At 44.1% G+C, this 20642-nt stretch overlaps 2 long non-coding RNA genes across 3 annotated transcripts; one reads left to right on the forward strand and one right to left on the reverse strand.

The window, feature by feature from the left end:
* Positions 1–4166: 4166 nt before the first annotated feature.
* On the forward strand, positions 4167–4504 carry LOC103644134 (uncharacterized). The gene is made up of 2 exons (XR_002266890.2): positions 4167–4277; positions 4381–4504. It is a non-coding gene; the product is annotated as an uncharacterized lncRNA (long non-coding RNA).
* A 10094-nt stretch (positions 4505–14598) lies between these two features.
* On the reverse strand, positions 14599–17893 carry LOC103644135 (uncharacterized). 2 transcript variants are annotated; one of them, XR_002749753.2, is made up of 4 exons: positions 17772–17859; positions 16682–16741; positions 16356–16589; positions 16170–16262 (listed from the first exon to the last, which is right to left on the reverse strand). It is a non-coding gene; the product is annotated as an uncharacterized lncRNA (long non-coding RNA). The 2 variants fall into 2 exon arrangements; XR_561494.3 differs by lacking the exons at positions 16170–16262; positions 16356–16589 and adding an exon at positions 14599–14975 and having other exon boundaries at positions 17772–17893.
* Positions 17894–20642: the final 2749 nt, after the last annotated feature.

The raw sequence follows: 20642 nt of genomic DNA on the forward strand, positions 1-20642 counted from the left end.
ACGGAGATACAGGTTGCTTAAGCATGATACTAAGTCTTCTATGTGGTGATTGGTGGTTGATTAAATGCAAGTGTGGGTAAATATTATATACTCATATAATGTTTGATCTAACCAGTAAATATTGTTGTTCAAATATCTACCTCGAGAGGGTGTTAGGAGAGAGGTACAATCATGTACCGGGTTGACACAATCGAAAAAGTTTAAGGACTAGAATTATATTTTACTCATCAAATTAACCATGGTTTACTATATGGCAACTAAGACAATTTAATAAGCTAAGAGCATCTCCAATAGTTATGTAAATTTAGCACCTTAAATTATAGATTTAAAAAGTTGCTAAATCATTTTAAGGAGTAGAAAAATGTGTGTGCTCCAACAGTTCTCTATTTATTGGTTGCTAATTTTTAAAATTGTATATATCAAAAAAAGTGAGCATGCTTTCTATTTTTAATTGAGCTAGCGTATCAACAACCTTCCATAATGTCTTGGAAGGTCGAAGTTGTCAATAAAAGACCAGAAGGTTGCGGCGACGACATATAGACAACACATGACACTGGAGATAGATTTGTGGTCAATGGGACGATGGGACGACACAAAAAGGTTCCTGAAATATGTTTTTCGCGATGGATTTAGAACCTACATTGATTTGCGGAATTGCTCGGGCGATGACACGGAGGCTCGCGGCCGCAGCGTCGCGTCCGAGGCCGTGAATGGGAGTGGCGGGGCGCTGCGGGCGGTGGCTACGTACATGGAGGCCGGGGCACCGCCCCGCGGCTGGCGCTAGGGGGTGCTCTGACTCGTCAGCGTCGAGCTGAGCCCACTGCCTTCGATCCGGTACGGGTTTGGCGGGCGGGCGGTGGGAGCTGAGTACAGATTCGGGGCGGAGTGGTCGGGAAAGTTCGGGGGGCTCAACATGCTCTCAGCGGATTCGGTATAGGCTGATGCGAGCGTCGTGTTTGGAGGTTGATTTGGGAGATTTGGCTTCCCTGCTGCGCGTAGGGTTTTACTGTTTCTCTGCGCACTTTTGGGGCAACAAATATTTGTCTGTCTCTCGGAGCTATTTTTGGATGCTTGGGGCACGACCAAATTTAGGTACACCTAGGGTTTTATCATTTATATGTGGATTGCTTGATGTTTGCTCTCTCCTTCGTGAACATTTGGCCTTCTTATAAACCATGTAATAATAAAATTGTACTGTTACTAGGGTTTTATCCTTCTATATAAGAAGTTCAAATGGATAAACAATAAAGGCAGTGAGTTCAATCACCTTTAGAAGATCAATGTTTACTTTGCTGGTATGATACTCTTGTTGAGTAGTTTATTGAATATATGTGAATAGATAAGGTTGTTTTTAGTTAACAAAGGAGGCCACATTTCATATGTAGTCTCGGCATAACCTACTTGGAGCTTTTGCGCTTGCATGATTTTTATGTTAATGCTAGCTATTATCATTTTTGGTTATTTTTCTTTTTTAATTATACTTCTCTGATAGATGGATGTGTTCTTTCTTCATAATTTACACCAATTAAGAATGAAAATTATAGTGAAGATTTGGATCTCAAGCAAGCATTAAAAAAAGAACAGGACTTAACATACCTCATCCAACCTCTGCTATACCAAATCAGTTTGGCTTATAAAACCTTGATTGTATATCAAACTATTCTCTACTGGTTTCTTTATCACCTTCAATAATAGTGGGAACAACAGACTCATGGTCACTGATAGCAAATGATTCATGAGAAGGACAATAGGGAGTAGATTCTGAAGATTGAACGGGTATATCAAGGTCCCCTGGTAACATATTCTTTATTCCACTGTCCTCTGGTTCTTTAGATGTCAAATTTTCATGGGATTTTTTGGACATAGCTTCACTGCCATTAACAACACCATTTGTAATTGCATATTCTACAGAAAATATTTTAGTTTTCTCGCCACTACAATGCTGGATATTAATTAATACTTGAAAATTTGATATGCAGGTGGCTGAGGGACCCAGGAGTTGTGGGGCGTCAAAGATAATCGGCATGGAATTTAGTAGTTTATAACAGTGCCTGAAGGAGCTAGGATTTATGAATCATTCTCCACCACCTTGAGGTACTATTTAGAAGCAAGGTCAGGTGATTGCTGCCTTATATCAGTTGAACCTACAAGAATGTTCTTTCCTTATTTCTTTTCTATGTAATTCCGTGGATGATAGAAAACAATGTATTTAAGTGTTAGTATCACAGTTAGGTATATTTCAAGGTGCCCGTAGACTGTATTTAGCTGAACATATCAGATGGGTCCTAATACTTGCATTGAAGTTATTAGGCACTCGGTTGCATGGTGTAATCTGTTCTAGCTGTTAATATTTAAAGGGAGATATTCCTTTTGTGATTAATACTTTGATTTGATAATGTTTGACTGTGCCTTGGATTACTGTACATTGTTCCTTCTGTTGGTGGGGATAAGGTAGCCTAAAACTGCAGTGATAGTTATCATTCTGAGTTACACCATACTTAGCAACTATTTATATATCGAGTTATCTTCTCGCTGGTGCTAAGTAACAAATGTTTGATCTCATCATTTTTCTTGTTTTAACTAAACCACCCTAAATTCCAGTTATTAAACTTTGACTTTGTAAGTTCACCCTAACTTGTAAAAGTTATTAGAGTTGTGTGTGCTTTCATTGAACTCTCTCCTTTTTTACGCCAACTAAACTATATCTCTTTTGATTCTGTATTTGGTTTGCAAGGTTTGGTTGACATGAACAAACCTCCTGAAATGATATATGGCAATATGAAGGTAGGTAGGTGGATTACTAGGGATTGTCTCAAAGTGCCTATTTGACGGGTCACATCAAACTGTTGTTGATGCTTATGTTTTTATGCAGTCATGTGTGTGTATTCTGAATTGTTTGTGAGGTTTGCATGGATGGTACATCCCCGAAATAATTGTAGCAGAAGGAAGCAGAATTATAGTAAACCATATCACAATCCTACGTCAATTGTTCTTGTTTTTCCTGCCATTATATGGGGAATGAAACAAACTGTGAGTAGGTCTTACCTAATTCTTATTTTCTGGTAGGGTCAGCAAACTCGTTTGAAAGAAAAAGACCTGGAAAGGGAACTCTTGGCCAAGCTTTTGGTGTACTTGTGCACAGCTCAAGAGCACTTCCTGAGCCAGAGGCAGCTACTCCAGGGGTATGGTCCATATATTTTGTACATAACTGAACTTTTTTCAATAGTTGGTGACTTGGTTCCAATGTTCTGTTTTCAATAGCCTATTGACCAATGTTCTGTTTTCCCATAAAGGAATTTCATTTTCCTATTACTTCCATGCTTATGCATTTCTATAGGGAGTTCTAGAAAGCTTCCCTGTTAGCATATTTTTGGATGAAACTTCCCCCCTAAAATGCAGTGTACAACTTGTTGATTGTCAGATACAAAGATATCAATTGCATTTTGACAGAGCTTCTATTTCATCTTCCCATAAATTTTGAGGACATCATTTGTAACTGATGTCAGAGGGACCCTGACAGTGGACAGTTGATTGCAATGTTTGTATGTAGTTGATTTTCCAGGCCTCTGTTTTATGTCACCTTTCTAAGTATTCAAGTGGAACTTGCGAAGTGATCATAATCTCATTGCAGTCCACTTACTGTGGTGCTATTATATATCTTCATCAAAGAAACTTTTGTAGTAACGCAGGCTGTAAAATAACAGTGTATCCCAGTGATAGGTGGCTTCGATCCCCTTTTATCAACATCACATTTGGTATTTCCAAACTTGTACTTATTTGCATCAGCATCATTAAGCTATTTCCCCATTCAATAATTTAGGTCTTAGGATAGGATGCATTTGAACTAATAGATGCATTTCTTTCTTCATTGTCTTGCTTTGTGCACCTATAAAGAAATTTGTTGCTGCGCACCTCTTTATGTAAAGTATTTCCACCTTGCTTTCTCATCTAATACTGTAACAGACAAACACCCTTTATGTTGTTCCACAACTAAATTACATGTACTTCCTTTGTTGGTAATTGTCAAGACATTTATCTTAACAAGAATACCATTTCCTTTTATGTATCATACAACAGCACACTCCATTTCCTCATTATATTTCAAAATTTTAATAAATTCCATAGAAGATTTATCCCAAGCACTAAATACTTGCTTCGCAGGACATAATTATATTGGATCTGAGCACCTGCTCCTTGGACTGCTTGGTGAGGGTGAAGGTGTGGTGGCTCGTGTGCTTGAGAGTCTCAGAGCTGACCCTAGAAATATCCGTACACAAGTAAACTTATATCTGATGTGTCTATTTCTGACAGTAGGGAGTCCTCTGTATAAAAAGAAATTCTTTTTATTAGCTGTTTCTTCAATGTCATGGACCTCTATAGGTTATTCGAATGATTGGTGAGACCACAGAAGCTGTTGGTGCTGGAGTTGGCGGCGGCAGCAGTGGTAATAAGATGCCAACTCTTGAGGAGTATGGAACTAATTTAACAAAATTAGCAGAGGAGGTAATATTTCCGACCCACTGCATTATAATTAGTACAAGTTATGTAATAAAACTAATGTTGATCATATGTGTAGGGAAAAATCAGATCCTGTTGTTGGAAGGCAGCCACAAATTGAGTGTGTCATACCGCACATTCACAAGTCTCTAATCAACAAGTCATCCAAGGAGTGAAGACTAGGGGATGTGCATCTTTAGTTTAAACTGGACTTCTGTGCGCTCCTGGGCGAGTCCTTGTTGTCCTATAGGTTTTAGTTGAGCTGTCAGGTTGAAGCTCCTCTGTGTAACGCTTGCCTGGTACTGCTTCATCAGTTATTTGGTTGTGTTTGTGTTGAGTTGTTAACTTTAGGGGTGCAAACCTGGATGCTTATTTAGTTATGTGACTACTGCTATTCGTTTTATGTTGTGGTTTATTTTTATTTTTACATTTTTTGTAGCTGCAATTATACTTATAATATGTTGTTGGTAGCCCTGTGGGGTGCTGGGGCTTAGATTTATCATTTAAAGCAAAGAATTACTGTGCTATTCGGTTTATGTTGTGGTTTATTTTTATTTTTACATTTTTTTGTAGTTGCAATTATACTTATAATATGCTTTTGGTAGCCCTGTGGGGTGCTGAGGGCTCAGATTTATCATCTAAAGCAAAGAATTACTGAAGTATGTACCTATAGCTTTTTGGTTCTTATAATTGCTCTATTTGATTTTTTTTCATTGAACTTCAAGATAGTGTGTTTAGAGTTACTGAAGAGGCGGTGGATAGGGCAACGGAAGTTTGTTTCTTAGAACTCCAAGACACCAGGGACCTTCCTAAGAATTGGTACGTCCCTGATGTACTCTTCCTATCAACCTTGCATCCAGCATAATCGGAGTTTGAGTATCCAATCAAGTCAAAGGTTGACCCTTTTGGATACTAGATCCCGAAGCACGGCGTAGCAACTAAATATCTAAGAATTCGCTTAACGGCCACAAGGTGACACTCCCTTGGATCGGATTGAAATCTAGCACACATGCATACGCTTAGCATAATATCCGGTCTACTAGCACATAAATAAAGTAAAGACACTATCATAGACCGGTATGCCTTTTGATCAACGGACTTACCTCCTTTGTTGAGGTTGACATGTCCGGCGATTCCCATTGGAGTCTTTGCGGGCTTGGCGTCTTTCATCCCAAACCTCTTGATCAAGTCTTGCGTATACTTTGTTTGGGAGATGAAGGTGCCGTCCTTGAGTTGCTTCACTTGGAACCCAAGGAAGTAGTTCAACTCGCCCATCATTGACATCTCAAATTTTGAGTCATCACCCATTCACCCTGCTAAACTCTTCACAAGACTTTTGGTTAGTAGAACCAAATATTATGTCATCAACATAAATTTGGCACACAAATAAATCGCCATCACACGTCTTAGTGAATAAAGTTGGATCGGCTTTCCCAACCTTGAAAGCATTAGCAATTAAAAAGTCTCTAAGGCATTCATACCATGCTCTTGGGGCTTGCTTAAGTCCATAGAGCGCCTTAGAGAGCTTACACACGTGGTCGGGGTACCGTTCATCCTCAAAGCCAGGGGGTTGCTCTACGTACACCTCCTCCTTGATTGGCTCGTTGAGGAAAGCGCTCTTCACATCCATTTGGAACAACCTGAAAGAATGGTGAGCGGCATAGGCTAACAAAATACGAATAGACTCTAGCCTAGCCACAGGAGCAAAGGTCTCCTCAAAGTCCAAACCTGCGACTTGGGCATAACCTTTTGCAATAAGTCGTGCCTTGTTCCTTGTCACCACCCCGTGCTCGTCTTGTTTGTTGCGAAACACCCACTTGGTTCCCATAATGTTTTGCTTTGGATGTGGCACCAAGATCCAAACTTCATTTCGCTTGAAGTTATTGAGCTCTTCCTGCATGGACAACACCCAGTCCAGATCTAGCAAGGCCTCTTCTACCCTGAAAGGCTCAATAGAAGAGACAAAAGAGTAATGCTCACAAAAATTAACTAATCTAGAGCGAGTAGTTACTCCCTTGCTTATATCACCCAATATTTGGTCGACAGGATGATTCCTTTGAATCGTCGCTCGGACTTGAGTTGAAGAGGCTTGTGGTGCTTCTTCCTCCATAACATGATCATCTTGTGCTCCCCCTTGATCACACGCCTCTTCTTGATGAACCTGTTCATCATCTTGAGTTGGGGAATGCACCATTGTTGAGGAAGAAGATTGATCTTGCTCCTTTTGTTCCTGTGGTCGCACATCTCCAATCGCCATGGTGCGTATTGCGGCAGTTGGAACATCTTCTTCATCTACATCATCAATATCAACTTGCTCTCTTGGAGAGCCATTAGTCTCATCAAATACAACGTCGCTAGAGACTTCAACCAAACCCGATGATTTGTTGAAGACTCTATACGCCTTTGTATTTGAGTCATAACCTAACAAAAACCCTTCTATAGCTTTGGGAGCAAATTTGGAATTCCTACCTTTCTTCACTAGAATATAACATTTACTCCCAAATACACGAAAGTATGAAACATTCGGTTTGTTACCGATTAGAAGCTCATACGAAGTCTTCTTGAGGAGGCAATGAAGGTAGACCCGGTTTATGGCGTGGCAAGCCGTGTTCACGGCTTCTGACCAAAATCGCTCGGGCGTCTTGAATTCTCCAAGCATCGTCCTCGCCATGTCTATGAGCGTCCTGTTCTTCCTCTCTACCACACCGTTTTGCTGTGGTGTGTAGGGAGCGGAGAACTCGTGCTTGATTCCTTCCTCCTCAAGGTACTCCTCCACTTGAAGGTTCTTGAATTCGGACCCGTTGTCGCTCCTTACCTTCTTCACCTTGAGCTCAAACTCATTTTGAGCTCTCCTTAGGAAGCGTTTAAGGGTCCCTTGGGTTTCTGTTTTATCCTGCAAGAAGAATACCCAAGTGAAGCGGGAAAAGTCATCAACTATAACAAGACCATACTTACTTCCCCCGATGCTGAGGTAGGCGACGGGTCCGAAGAGGTCCATATGCAGTAGCTCCAGGGGTCTTGATGTGGTCATCACGTTCTTGCTGTGATGAGCATTTCCCACTTGTTTACCTGCTTGACAAGCTGCACAAGGTCTATCTTTCTCGAAAGTTACATTTGTTAGACCTAACACATGTTCTCCCTTTAGAAGTTTGTGAAGGTTCTTCATCCCCACATGTGCTAAACGGCGATGCCACAGCCAGCCCATGCTAGTCTTAGCAATTAAGCATGCATCTAGACCAGCCTCTTCTTTTGCAAAATCAACTAAATAAAGTTTGTTGTCTAGTACACCCTTAAAGGCTAATGAACCGTCACTCCTTCTAAAGACAGACACATCTACATTTGTGAATAAGCAATTATAACCCATATTACAAAGTTGACTAACGGACAACAAGTTATACCCGAGCGATTCAACTAAAAACACATTAGAGATGGAATGCTCGGATGAAATAGCTATTTTTCCTAGTCCTTTAACCTTGCCTTGATTCCCGTCACCGAATATGATTGAATCTTGGGAATCTTTGTTCTTGACATAGGAGGTGAACATCTCCTTCTCCCCCGTCATGTGGTTTGTGCATCCGCTGTCGATGATCCAGCTTGAGCCTCCGGATGCATAAACCTGCAAGGCAGTTTAGGCTTGGGTTTTAGGTACCCAACTCTTGTTGGGTCCTACAAGGTTAGTTACAATAGCCTTAGGGACCCAAATGCAAGTCTTGTCTCCCTTGCATTTGGCCCCCATCTTTTTAGCAATTACTTTTTCATTTTTACATGAAAGAATAAACTTAGTATTGCAAGCATGAAAGACAGTGGTAACTCCATTATACACTTTCCTAGGCATATGATTAACAACTTTTCTCCTAGGCATATGATGAATGACATTTTTCCTAGGTATATCTCTACTATGCATAAAGGAAGAACTTGAAGCAATCATGGCATTTGAATCATAAGCATTACAACTCCTATCATGATGAACATTTCTAGAAAATTTCCTATCATAAATAAATGCATGATTCTTTTGATTACTACTAGCCATAGGAGCCTTCCCTTTTTCCTTGTTGAAAATGGGAGCTCTTTGGCTTGTTAAGTTCTTGGTTTCCCTTTGAAAGCCAAGACCATCCTTAATAGAGGGGTGTCTACCAATAGTGTAGGCATCCCTTGCAAATTTTAGTTTATCAAAGTCATTCTTGGTAATCTTAAGTTGGGCATTAAGACTAGCCACTTCATCATTTAATTTGGAAATGGAAATTAAGTGTTCACTATAAGCATCAACATTAAAATCCTTACACCTATTGCATATCACTACATGTTCTACAAGAGAGCTTGATTTATTAGCTATTTCTAGCTTAGTATCTAAATCATCATTAATACTCTTTAAGCTAGAAATAGATTCATGGCATGTGGATAGTTCACATGAAAGCATTTAATTTCTTTTAACTTCTAGAGCAAGAGAATTTTGTGCACTAACAAATTTATCATGCTCTTCATATAAAAGAACCTCTTGCTTCTCTAACAATCTATTTTTCTCATTCAAGGCATCAATTAATTCATTGATCTTATCAATTTTAGTTCTATCTAAACCTTTGAATAAAGTAGCATAGTCTACTTCATCATCACTAGACTCATCATCACTTGAAGAAGCATACGTAGTAGTACTTCTAGTATTTACCTTCTTCTCCTTTGCCATGAGGCATGTGTGATGCTCGTTGGGGAAGAGAGCCGACTTGTTGAAGGCTGAGGCGGCGAGTCCTTCGTTGTCGGAGTCGGACGAGGAGCAATCCGAATCCCACTCCTTTCCAAGGTGTGTCTCGCCCTTCGCCTTTTTGTAGGTCTTCTTCTTTTCCCACCTGCCGATCTTTCCTTGTTCCTGGTCACTATCATTATCAGGACAGTTAGCAATAAAGTGACCAATCTTACCACACTTGAAGCAGGAGCGCTTTCCCTTCGTCTTGCTCTTGTTGGGATGCTCCTTGCGACCTTTGAGCGCTGTCTTGAAGTGCTTGATGATGAGGGCCATTTCGTCCTCATTAAGCCCGGCCGCCTCAACTTGCGCCACCTTGCTAGGTAGCGCCTCCCTGCTACTTGTTGCTTTGAGAGCAACCGTTTGAGGCTCGTGGATTGGGCCATTCAACGCCTCATCAACATATCATGCCTCCTTGATCATCATTCGCCCGCTTACAAACTTTCCGAGTATTTCCTCGGGCGTCATCTTGATGTACCTAGGATTCTCACGAATAGAGTTTACAAGATGAGGATCAAGGACAGTGAAGGACCTTAGCATAAGTCGGACGACGTCGTGGTCCGTCCATCTCGTGCTTCCATAGCTTCTTATCTTGTTGACCAGGGTCTTGAGCCTATTGTACGTTTGAGTTGGCTCCTCTCCCCTGATCATCGCGAACCTTCCTAGTTCGCCTTCCACCAACTCCATCTTGGTGAGCATGGTGGCGTCGTTCCCCTCATGCGAGATCTTGAGGGTGTCCCAAATCTATTTGGCGTTGTCCAAGCCGCTCACCTTATTGTACTCTTCCCTGCACAAGGATGCTAAAAGAACAATAGTAGCTTGTGCATTTTTATGAATTTGTTCATTCATAAACATGGAGTTATCTGAACTATCAAATCATATTCCATTTTCTACTATCTCCCATATACTTGGATGAAGAGAGAACAAGTGGCTACGCATTTTGTGACTCCAAAATCCGTAGTCCTCTCCATCAAAGTGTGGAGGTTTACCAAGTGGAATGGAAAGCAAATGAGCATTGGAATTATGCGGAATACGAGAATAATCGAAAGAAAAGTTCGAGTTAACCGTTTTCTTTTTCTCCTCGTATTCGTCATCCTTTTGAGAAGAGGAAGATTCGTCGCTGTCGTAGTAGACAATCTTCTTGATGCACCTCTTCTTCTTTCCATCCTTCTTCTTTTGACTCGAGCCGGAGTCATTGGCTTTGTCGTCCCTTGGCTTGTTGAAGATGAACTCCTTCTCATTGTCATTGACCACCATCCCCTTTCCCTTAGGATCCATCTCTTCGGGCGATTAGTCCCTTTCTTGAAGAGAACGGCTCCGATACCAATTGAGAGCACCTAGAGGGGGGTGAATAGGTGATCCTGTAAAAACTTAAAACTTAAAGCCACAAACTTGATTAAGAGTTAGCACAATGAAATCAAGTGGCTAAAGGAGAGCTCTTGTGAAACACGATAAGCACAGTGAGAACCAGCACAAGAGACACGAGGATTTATCCCGTGGTTCGACCAAGTATAACACTTGCCTATTCCATGTTGTGGCATCCCAATGGACGAGAGTTGCACTCAACTCCTCTCAAGTGATCAAATGATCAACTTGAATACCACAGTGTTCTTTTTTCTTTCACTATATCCCACTTGCGAGGAATCTCCACAACCTGGAGCCTCTCGCCCTTACAAAAGGTGATCACAAAGAAGCACGGATGTAAGGGAGGGAAAAGCAACACACACAAGTCTCAAAAGCAACAGCTCAAACACGCACACTAGTCACAACCTGAGCTCTAAGTTCACACACTGAGTTCTCAACTCAAAAGGAGCTCAAATTGCTATCACAAAGAACCGAACGTGCTAGAATGAAGACTTGGTGCTTAGAGATGATCAAAGAATGCTTGGTGTTCTTCTCCATGTGCCTAGGCGTCCCTTTTATAGCCCCAAGGCAGCTAGGAGCCGTTGAGAGCAATCTAGGAAGGCTATCCTTGCCTTCTGTCGGGTGGTGCACCGGACAGTCCCGTGCTGATTGCTTTCCTATTCTGGCGCAGCCGGCCGTTGAGGAATTGGAGCCGTTGGCGCACCGGACACTGTCTGGTGCACACCGGACAGTCCGGTGCCCCCATTAGACCGTTGGCCTAGCCACGCGTCACGCGCAGATTGCGCGGCCGACCGTTGGCTCACTGGACAGTACGGTGCACCACCGGACAGTCCGGTGCACCCAGACTGAACAACAGTTGGCTGTACACATCCAACTCTTTTTCCTTTTGTCTTTTCTCTGATTCTAGCACTTAGACAAATATGTTAGTACACAAAAACCAATGTACTAAGTCTAGAATCATACCTTTGTGTTGATTTACACTTCTTCCACCATTTGGCATAGTTTCACACTTAAACCATTTATGTTGGCACTTGATCACCAAAATACTTAGAAATGGCCCAAGGACACATTTCCCTTTCAGTTCGGCAACCGCCCCAGAGCACTCGGGCTCCGAGCCCTTTATTGATCAGGGGTTCGAAGGCTGGCCCCTCGGAAGGGTTCGACAGTCGCCCCAGAGCACGCAGAGTCAGGGATGACCCTGGGTACATCCGTTACATGGCCAAGGCTCGGGCTACGCTCCCGAGGTACCCTAGGACCCTATCAAATGGGTTCGGGTCCAGCAAATCACCTACAGGTACTTTTGGAGCGCGCCTCTGGGCCACTAGCCGACCCTTATCGAACGGGGCTCGAGCGTCTACTCGGATCACCCGATAGCAACTCACTGGAAACACCGTGTTCGGTGCCCTCCGAGGGTAACATGGCGCTTTCCCCCCCTTCCTCCTTGCAGAAAGGCGACGAAGGGGCATACAATAAAAAGCCAAGACAGTCCTCGATCGTCCTCTCGCTCCGTGCAGAGGCTCGGAGGCTGCTCTCACACCAGGCTATGGCCAAATTATCGACCATGTCGACAAACCAGCTAAAAAACTCGGAGCCTGACCGTACACTCGGGCTACGGCCAGGCCGCATGAGGGAACAACAAGGCCGACTGAGGCATCACAAAAAGAATTAAGACCTCAGAGGAGTCAAACCACTCCTCCGAGGCCTCAGGGGCTACACCCGACGGGTGAGCTCGCGCACACCAATCGGAACAAAATATAACCGAGAAAGGATGGCCCCCTTGCAAAAAATCCGGCAGAACCTCCAAGCGAGTACCTACACTCCCTTCGAGGCTCGGGGGCTACTGTCGGGTACCGTAATTAGGGGTACCCCCAATGCTCCTTAACCTGGCTGGAAAACATCCTCAAAACAGACCGTAAAGACCGGTAAGCGCGGTTCAAAGTTGAAGCCTCAGTGACGCGATCTCGTCTCGCCCGAGCCCGGCCTCGGGCAAGAACAGTAGTCCCGGACGGATTCACGCCTCGCCCGAGGGCCTCCTCAGGCAGTGGGCGCACCCTCGGCTCGCTCGAAGCCAAGCTCGGGCAAACTTTGTCGTGCAGCGACCTCGGCCAAATCGCCTTACCAACCGACCGTATCACATGCGCATTTAATGCGGGGATCGTCTGACACCTTATCCTGACACGCGCGTCTCAGTCGGCAAGGTCGAAGTGACCGCAGTCACTTCGCCCCTTTACTAATCGTTCTGACAGGAAAACAGCACTATTCACCCCGTTCCGACTACTGTGCCAACCACCATGGTAAAATTAACGACAGTAAGTCACGACCTCCCCCGAGTTCAGCCTCGGGCGCAATAGGGAGCTCCGCCTCGCCGACCTCAGGCCTCGGCCTCAGGAGAAGGTCTCTGCCTCGCCCGACCCCAGGCCTCAGCCTCAGCCTCGGCCTCAGGAGAAGTCTCCGCCTCGCCCGACCTCGGCCTCGGACCGACTATGCCACTGGGGATACATCATTACCCTACCCCTAGCTAGCTGCCTCAGGCTACGAAGGAACAAGACCGGTGTCCCATCTAGATTACTCCGGTAACAGGTAATGATGGTTCCCTGCGTGCGTCCATGACGTCGGCTGTTCTCAACTCTCTACGAAAGCATAGAAACATCAGCACGACCCCGGGCCGCAACGCCAACTGCGTTTCTACAGGGCTCAAGTACTTCTCCGCCGGCCACGTTAGCACATAGCTACACCCCCATTGTATAACTGGACCATCTCCTTGTATCTATAAAAGGGGATGTCCAGGGCCTTCCTAGGTGGGCAGAGTGGGAGAAACGCAGAGGAGGCTAACTCGGACAGCTCACCTCAAGGCCGAACTCTCTCTCTCTCTCGCGACACTTGTAACCCCTACTACGAGCACCCAGTGCAAGATAATATAAGCCTCATCCTCCTTCTTGTGTTCCATCTTGCATCAACCCATCTGGGCAGGGACACGCAGCGATAAATTCACTGGTCGGTTGAGGGTCCTCGCGGGTCCGAAACGCCGACAAATAGACGTGTCATTTCAAATAATACTGTTTGATACTATTTACAGAGTAAAGTTTAAAATAAGAGATAAAATAAATAATAAAAGAAGAGGGCTATTGTAGAAGATCTAATCATCCGGAAGTCGATCTCTTCTTCCACCCTAAAAAGAGAAGTAAATAGATCATTATAACCCTCTTCTTTGTTCTAGCATGTTCATGATATGCCCTAGTTATATGGGAATATATTCTATACAATCAGTCACATTGTTCTCGATATATCCTACCATTGGCTTATGACGACAGTTGTCACTACAAGCAAGCAATGTTTTGTGGTCAGAGGTCACCAGAAATAAGCATTTTTTATTAATTAGTTTATTTTTTATGGGTTTAAATGTTAAATATGATCTATGGTTGGATCATGATCTAGAAGATAAAAGGTATCGCTTACACTTTTACACCTAATGTCTGTTTACATAGTAGTGGTTGGCACAGCTCGACCCACATAACCTCGAGAAACTATGGGCATCCAATCATCATCAAACATTTAGAGCAAGTTAATATGATTGGAAGAGAGGTTGCGTCAATTTTTTTATTACAGAAAAAGAGAGAATTGAGACATAAGGAGAGCAAGCTACTTACGCCATCTTCAGCAGGATGTGTAAAGTATTGTTTTGCATTGTGTTTTTATAGTGGAGTTTGAAATAGGGAGAGATGGATAATGAGATAGAGAGTCTGCTATATATAGTATTAGCAGCCGGCTGAGGACTGCTAATAAACTCTAGAACAGTTTATATATAGAACAGTTTATATGAATACAAAGACTAAATATTAAATATAAGCGAGTTATTATATAGCTAATCTTTTAGCTAGTAATATGTGATATAATAATATCATGACGCTTGCTATTGCTACTAGAACATGGGGCGCCTTATCGGGCGCCTTAACGGGCAGTAAGTAACACCTAATTATACGTCAATAGTCACACACATAATAAGACATATTGAATAGTATATAGAATATAATGACACATACAGTAAACCATTGTATACAATCAGGTTACATAAATGGTAGGTGGACCATAATCCAACCATCAAGACTTATGTCTAAGCACATGCTACATTAAGCGTTTGGGGTTCATGGCTGATAGAGCACCATTGCTACCATTTTTTGAGACAACAGATTCTGGAAAGTGCTAGAATACTTGCTTGGTGGTCCATATTCAATGGTTATGTGGACCATTTAAGTTATACTCCATTTGAATCTTGGGGATTAAAGGGCCACACCGGATTTTCTTTAGAGATAAATATATTCAGTTGCTCTTCAAGAGTTCTTGCCCTCTCCAGCCAGCTGCTCTTCCATTTTCCAATTCCCTAAGATGTGGTCAAATAACAAGCACAGACAATTATTAAGAGCAACATGTAAGATTGTGTTCTTACCATAGGAAGCTGAAGTAAGGTAATTTCAAGCTGGATGTTATGTGTTAATCATCTAGTTGTAATAATAGTTCGAGTGGATAAATAGAACACTGGCTGTTGGCACAAACGGATGATTAAAAAATATTTACACCAGTATATCACGATTCCTCATGATGCGTATCACAAACAATAGTTATCTATTTTACAAATAAGGCTTCAGATAAAGTTAATAGGCACAAAAAATGTAAGTAAGCCAACCTAGGTTGACTGCTATAGAAACCCATTAAACGCTAATTGCAGTTATTGGTATTACTCTTAATGAATTGTTTATTTTCTCTAATAGTACGCTCATGCTGCTGGCAGCTATTTCCTAACAACAACAACAACAACAACAACAAGAAGAAGAAGAGAAGTTTGCTGCCAATAAGATTAGTTTACTGTGGGTGTGGTAGCCTGATTATGTATTGTCAAACATGAGACTAAAGAGAACAGAAAGAAAATTGTACCTTTTCCTATCCGTGCTTTCAAAAAACTCTAGTGCTCTTGCCTATTGGTTTGCCCTGGAGTATTTTAACTTTCCACAAAACTTATAAGTTACAACTAACATTATATAACTAAGACATCTGCGACGCCTCCTACCGCCGCTCAGATCCGGCTCCCACCTGTCCACGCCGCCAGAGCCGTCCCCCGACATCTGCGACGACGGCGAGTCAGAGTCGAGGTCGTCCATCGATATCTACGACGACGACAGAGGGAGAGGCGGACGTGATAAAGCTCGACGCGCGCGGCGAACAAAAATTTCGGGTCCGAGCTGCTGGGCACGCGAACGCGGAGTGCGTGATATTGAATAAAAACGTCGGGTCCGGAGCAGCCGCACGTACGTCGGATCCGGAGCAGCCGCACGTACGTCGGGTCTGGAGCAGACGCACGTGTCGCGGTGCTGGCTGTCCGTAGCCTGGAAACGCGGGCAGGGTACCAAACGCCTTCAGGTTTTAAGGAATAAGATTCAGTATCCATCCCATATTCTGTTCATGTGAACGCTTCGTAGTCCTAAATAATCATCGCCATTTCTGAACTGAATTTCCTTTCTAATTAATTCTACTCGATCATAACCTTCGTACCAAACCTAATGAAAAAGAATATAGTTGCCTAAGAGAGGATAATTGGGCCACCTTGGGATGCAAAGAGGTTTTCGCTCTTCATCATTCCCACAATTTTCTCAGTGAAACCCTGCATGGCCGTCTGCATAAACAGGGAGCAGCATTACAACGATGACAGAAAAAGGTGTCTCCATCTAGATCCAGAACTGTTGATTAGGTGGTTTCACTGGCCGACCTTGAAAGGTTAGTTGTCTATCCTGAAGCTGATGCCCGGTACATACTTAAATCAAACTGGAGACACGGTAATGCTCCATTTTTAATGGAGGTGATTTCAGGAAATGGAGAAGTACCCCATACCCGAAGTTCCACTCGCCACAAATGTAGGACCGATGCAGAGATGTACAAATAGGCCGGCCTTCTGGACCGTCTTTATAAACCTGACTAAATTGTACCTCTCCTCGAAATAGTACTGCTCAAAGCGGGAAAAAAATACCATCCAAATCCTGTATGAGTTAATGATGATGCAGCGGAATGGAATAGCATAGGTGTCAAGTTTCTTACATTTCCAGGCGTAGGTCTGAATGACATCCAAGCCTCCATCTTTAGCTTTCTGAATCAGCCCTTCCGACATTTGATTGAAAATAAAAGAAAGAAGAAGCACTCACTTCAGATCCATAGATTCTAAAAAATGCCACAAAACCACCCAAAATAGTTTTTTTGTCGGAAGTTTCTTAGTTTGGGTTATCCAAATGTTGTGCAAGGAAGAACCAAGAAACACAGATGCTGTAGAGAAAAACAAGGGATGGAGGCCAGAGGGGACAATGACCGAGAAAATCTCAAACCCCATCCAAGAAACTAACCGTGGAAGAAAGAGGGACGGCTAAAACCTCTCCGCAGCGTGCACTGGGTTTGCGAGCTTTGCATCAAGAAACAGCTGACCGCAGCCATAAACCTCTCCAGGGAATAGTGGGGGGAGAAGAGATTTTGTAAAATGCAGTTACATCAGGGGTGCTCCTAGGGTAGTGTATGGATCCGGAGAAGAGAATCCACATCTGCCCATCAATCAGCATTGCCTTCTTGTCATAAGCCACAGCGCATTGACGCATTCCACGGCGGCCACCAGAACGGACAGCGCCACTACGCAGCCCAGCAGGGCAGCCGGGCACCACCTCCTCATGGCCAACCTCCCCGCTCCAAGAAGGTGGGCGAAGAGGAAAACCGCAGCGTGCACTGGGTTTGCGAGTGCGCGAGACTGTGTGGTCTTCACACACTTGTGAGATCTTTCCCTCCAGCACCACCTCCTCCTCCTGCACACCTCCTCTGTTTTGGTTGCTGCCTTTCTTGGATTTCTAGAGGGCGGCGCTAATGAAGGTGGGCCAGAGGGCGGCGCCCCAGAAGGTGGCAAAGGAGAGGACGTGAGCTAGGTTGGCTAGGTGATGGAGCCTACGCCGGAGTGGGGAATCGAGAGCATCAGGGACGAAGAGTTCGGTCGCGGCAAAGAAGCACACTGTCGCTAGGAACCATGTCGCCCATCCCATCGCTCGAATCCATGGAATTTTTGGACCAGATTTTCCCCTCAGGATTTTTGCTTCTTAGATTGGAACAAGAGGACCGGGGGAGAAAGATGGGGGTTTTAGAGCCGGAAGCTTACCACGAAGGCCCATCGTGGAGCCTAGAAGGCTTGGAGCAGGGAACGCCAGCGACCGCGAGCCAAGAAGGGGAAGCGGAAGGCGGTGGCGTGGGAGGGAGAAAGGGACAGGAAGGAGAGGAGACAAGGACAAGGATGGCGTGGGAGAGAGTTTTCGGCGGTACACGGACGCGGCTAGCCGGTCAGAGCTGAAATTTAGGAAAATTTCGGGTCCGGACGATCATCGTGTGTCGCACGATGGATGTCGGAGAGGCCGCTGAATACGGTCCGGTGCAGCAAAACGTGTGAGGTTTTAAGGCGTGTTTGGTGTGACGGCTAAGTCGCCACAGCGCGTCACACTTTTAAGCCACAGGTGTGGCGGCCAAATTGACCGCCACACCTGTGGCTTAAAAGTGTGGCGCGCTGTGGCGGCTTAGGCGCCACACCAAACACGCCCTTAATATCTCATATGAGGTATATTATTAACGTTGCTTTTAAGCTTAACTCTCGCAACAAAACTTCGGCCAACCTCCTGAACGCCGCGGCGGGGCAGCGCCGCGTACTCTGGTCTCCGCCCTGGCCGCGGGGTGCCGCCTGCTCTCCTCTCCCAGTCATTCCTACGTACAGGTCCAGCCGTTTGTTTCCCCTCCACCGGATCTCGCGCACTCCGGCGTTCCCCTCCCGTCCACCAGTGGACTGTGGGGCATGTACAGGAAAGGCATGGATCGGAGGCGCAGAGGCTCGTATAGACTCGACTCAGAGACTTGGCGCGTATACGGAGGATTTTGGATGTAGAGAGAGTAGAGACCGCAACCGAGAATTACATGTTAGTGAATAGTTTTCATCCTCGTTGATGCGTAGAAAACAATTTTCCACAGGATTACTACAAACTTTTAGAGCTAGTTTGTAAACTACATTTTACCAAGATATTTCTATTTTTTCAAGGAAAAATGAACTAATTTCTCTTTGAAAAATGAAAATCCCGTGAGAAATTGGGGTTTCCAAACTAGCCCTTATAGAGACATTTCTTCTCTATTCCTATTATCCGTGGGGATAAATCTCGACAGCGATCCCCGCTCCGCTAAATTGCAATTAGAACGTACTTCATAACAAAATATTGTCACTTATATATTATCATATTATCAGATTTAAGAAATTATTATATGTACATCAAAGTGAACACATTTATACAAAGAGTGATCTTTTGATAAGATAAAAATTTATTTTTATCATTAATTATTCACGTGGGTCCTCAAAGAACGGGGATGATGAAGGGGATGATGAATGTTTTCTGTCCCCGTCTCATTTACCAGTAAGGCCAGGTTGCGTAAGGATCGAAGAGGATTGATAGGGATTCCATCCTTACACAACCAAACATGCTCTAAGGAGAGAGAGAATTCTCCCTGAAAGGAAAATGGTCTTAACCATTTTCTATAATCGATTTTGGTATTTGATGTCCATTACAAACCATATGGATTAACTAGTTTGTCTAGTGGATATCTTTCTCAGGTGCATAAAGTTCATATAAACATACAAAGAAAATATTCTTTGGGGAATTCTACACGTTTGGAGCAAAGCATAATTACTGCAGTCTGTGTCGCACCGGACACTTCCCGGTGCCCTGGCTGGAGCGCTCCGCGAACTGGCCGCTCTCGGAAATTCTCGGCGCTCACCCACTAAAATTCACCGGACTGCCCGGTGAGACAACGAGCAAAGGTCAACTTCGCCCAATGGTCGACTGTGCGACTGTGCGCGCAGTCTGAAGCGTCAAAAGTAAGAAGACAGTCTGCGACGACAGGTCGCACCGGACTATCCAGTGTGCCATCGGACTGTCCGGTGCAGCTAGAAGACAGACGACTTCAACGGTCAACTGCTCCAAACCCAACGGTCGGCTAATGTGGCACTCACCGGACAGTGAACGGTGTTGTGTCCGGTGCACCACCGGACTGTGCCCATCGGCAGAGCAGTCAGCCAACATCTAGAATAGTGGTTGGGGCTATAAATACTCCCAACCACCACCATTCAATCCATCCAAGCATCCCACTCCTCTCATTCAATACAAGAGCAAAGAATACACTACAAAGACACAATCAAAGCATTCAATCCTCTCCAGGTTCTAAAATCAAGTCAAGTGATCAAAAGTGTTTAGTGACTTAAGAGAGGGTGACTTGTGTTTCTTTTGTTGCTCTTGTGCTTGGTTGCTTTCTTCTTCACCTTCTAATCTTTTCAAGTGTTTTGTAAAGCAAGCAAGAGACACATAATCGTGTGGTGATCCTAGCGGGGTCTTAGTGACTTGTGTGATTAAGAAGAAGCACTCGACCGGTCTAGGTGACCGATTGAGAGAGGGAAATGGTTGAAATAGATCCGGCCTTTGTGGCCTCCTCAACGGAGAGTAGGTTCCTTGGAAGCGAACCTCGGGAAACAAATCGTCGTGTCCATTTGTGTTGATCTTCATTGTTTGATTTGTTTCTCCCCTCTCCCCTCTCACTAGAAGTTCTCTTGCTCACATTGGTTTGAGTTAGCTCCCAAAATTATCCGCATTGATTGAACAACTCATAGCAAGAGGAACTACCTTACACACTCTAAATTTACTATTATTTATTTCTAACCATAACCTCAGGTGGAGTGCGTGTTCAAAGTTTATAATTTTCAGATTTGGCCTATTCACCCGCCTTCAAGCGACTTTCACCCCCATCAATCCTCTTTGATCCCTGCACAATCGAACGTGCCCTAAGGAGAGAGAGAATTTTTCCTTGTTTGCATCCTCGTGGGCAAGAAACTTGTTGGATACATAGGAACGGGGTACCCAAGGCGAGGCACATAAACCTCTCTCTAGCCCATTTCCCGAGCAAGTCTGAAAGGCGGGGTAAACGACAAAGTCCCTGCCAAGCAAGA

This window comes from Zea mays, chromosome 1 (assembly GCF_902167145.1).
Source record: "Zea mays cultivar B73 chromosome 1, Zm-B73-REFERENCE-NAM-5.0, whole genome shotgun sequence".
In the NCBI taxonomy this organism is placed as follows: Eukaryota; Viridiplantae; Streptophyta; class Magnoliopsida; order Poales; family Poaceae; genus Zea; species Zea mays.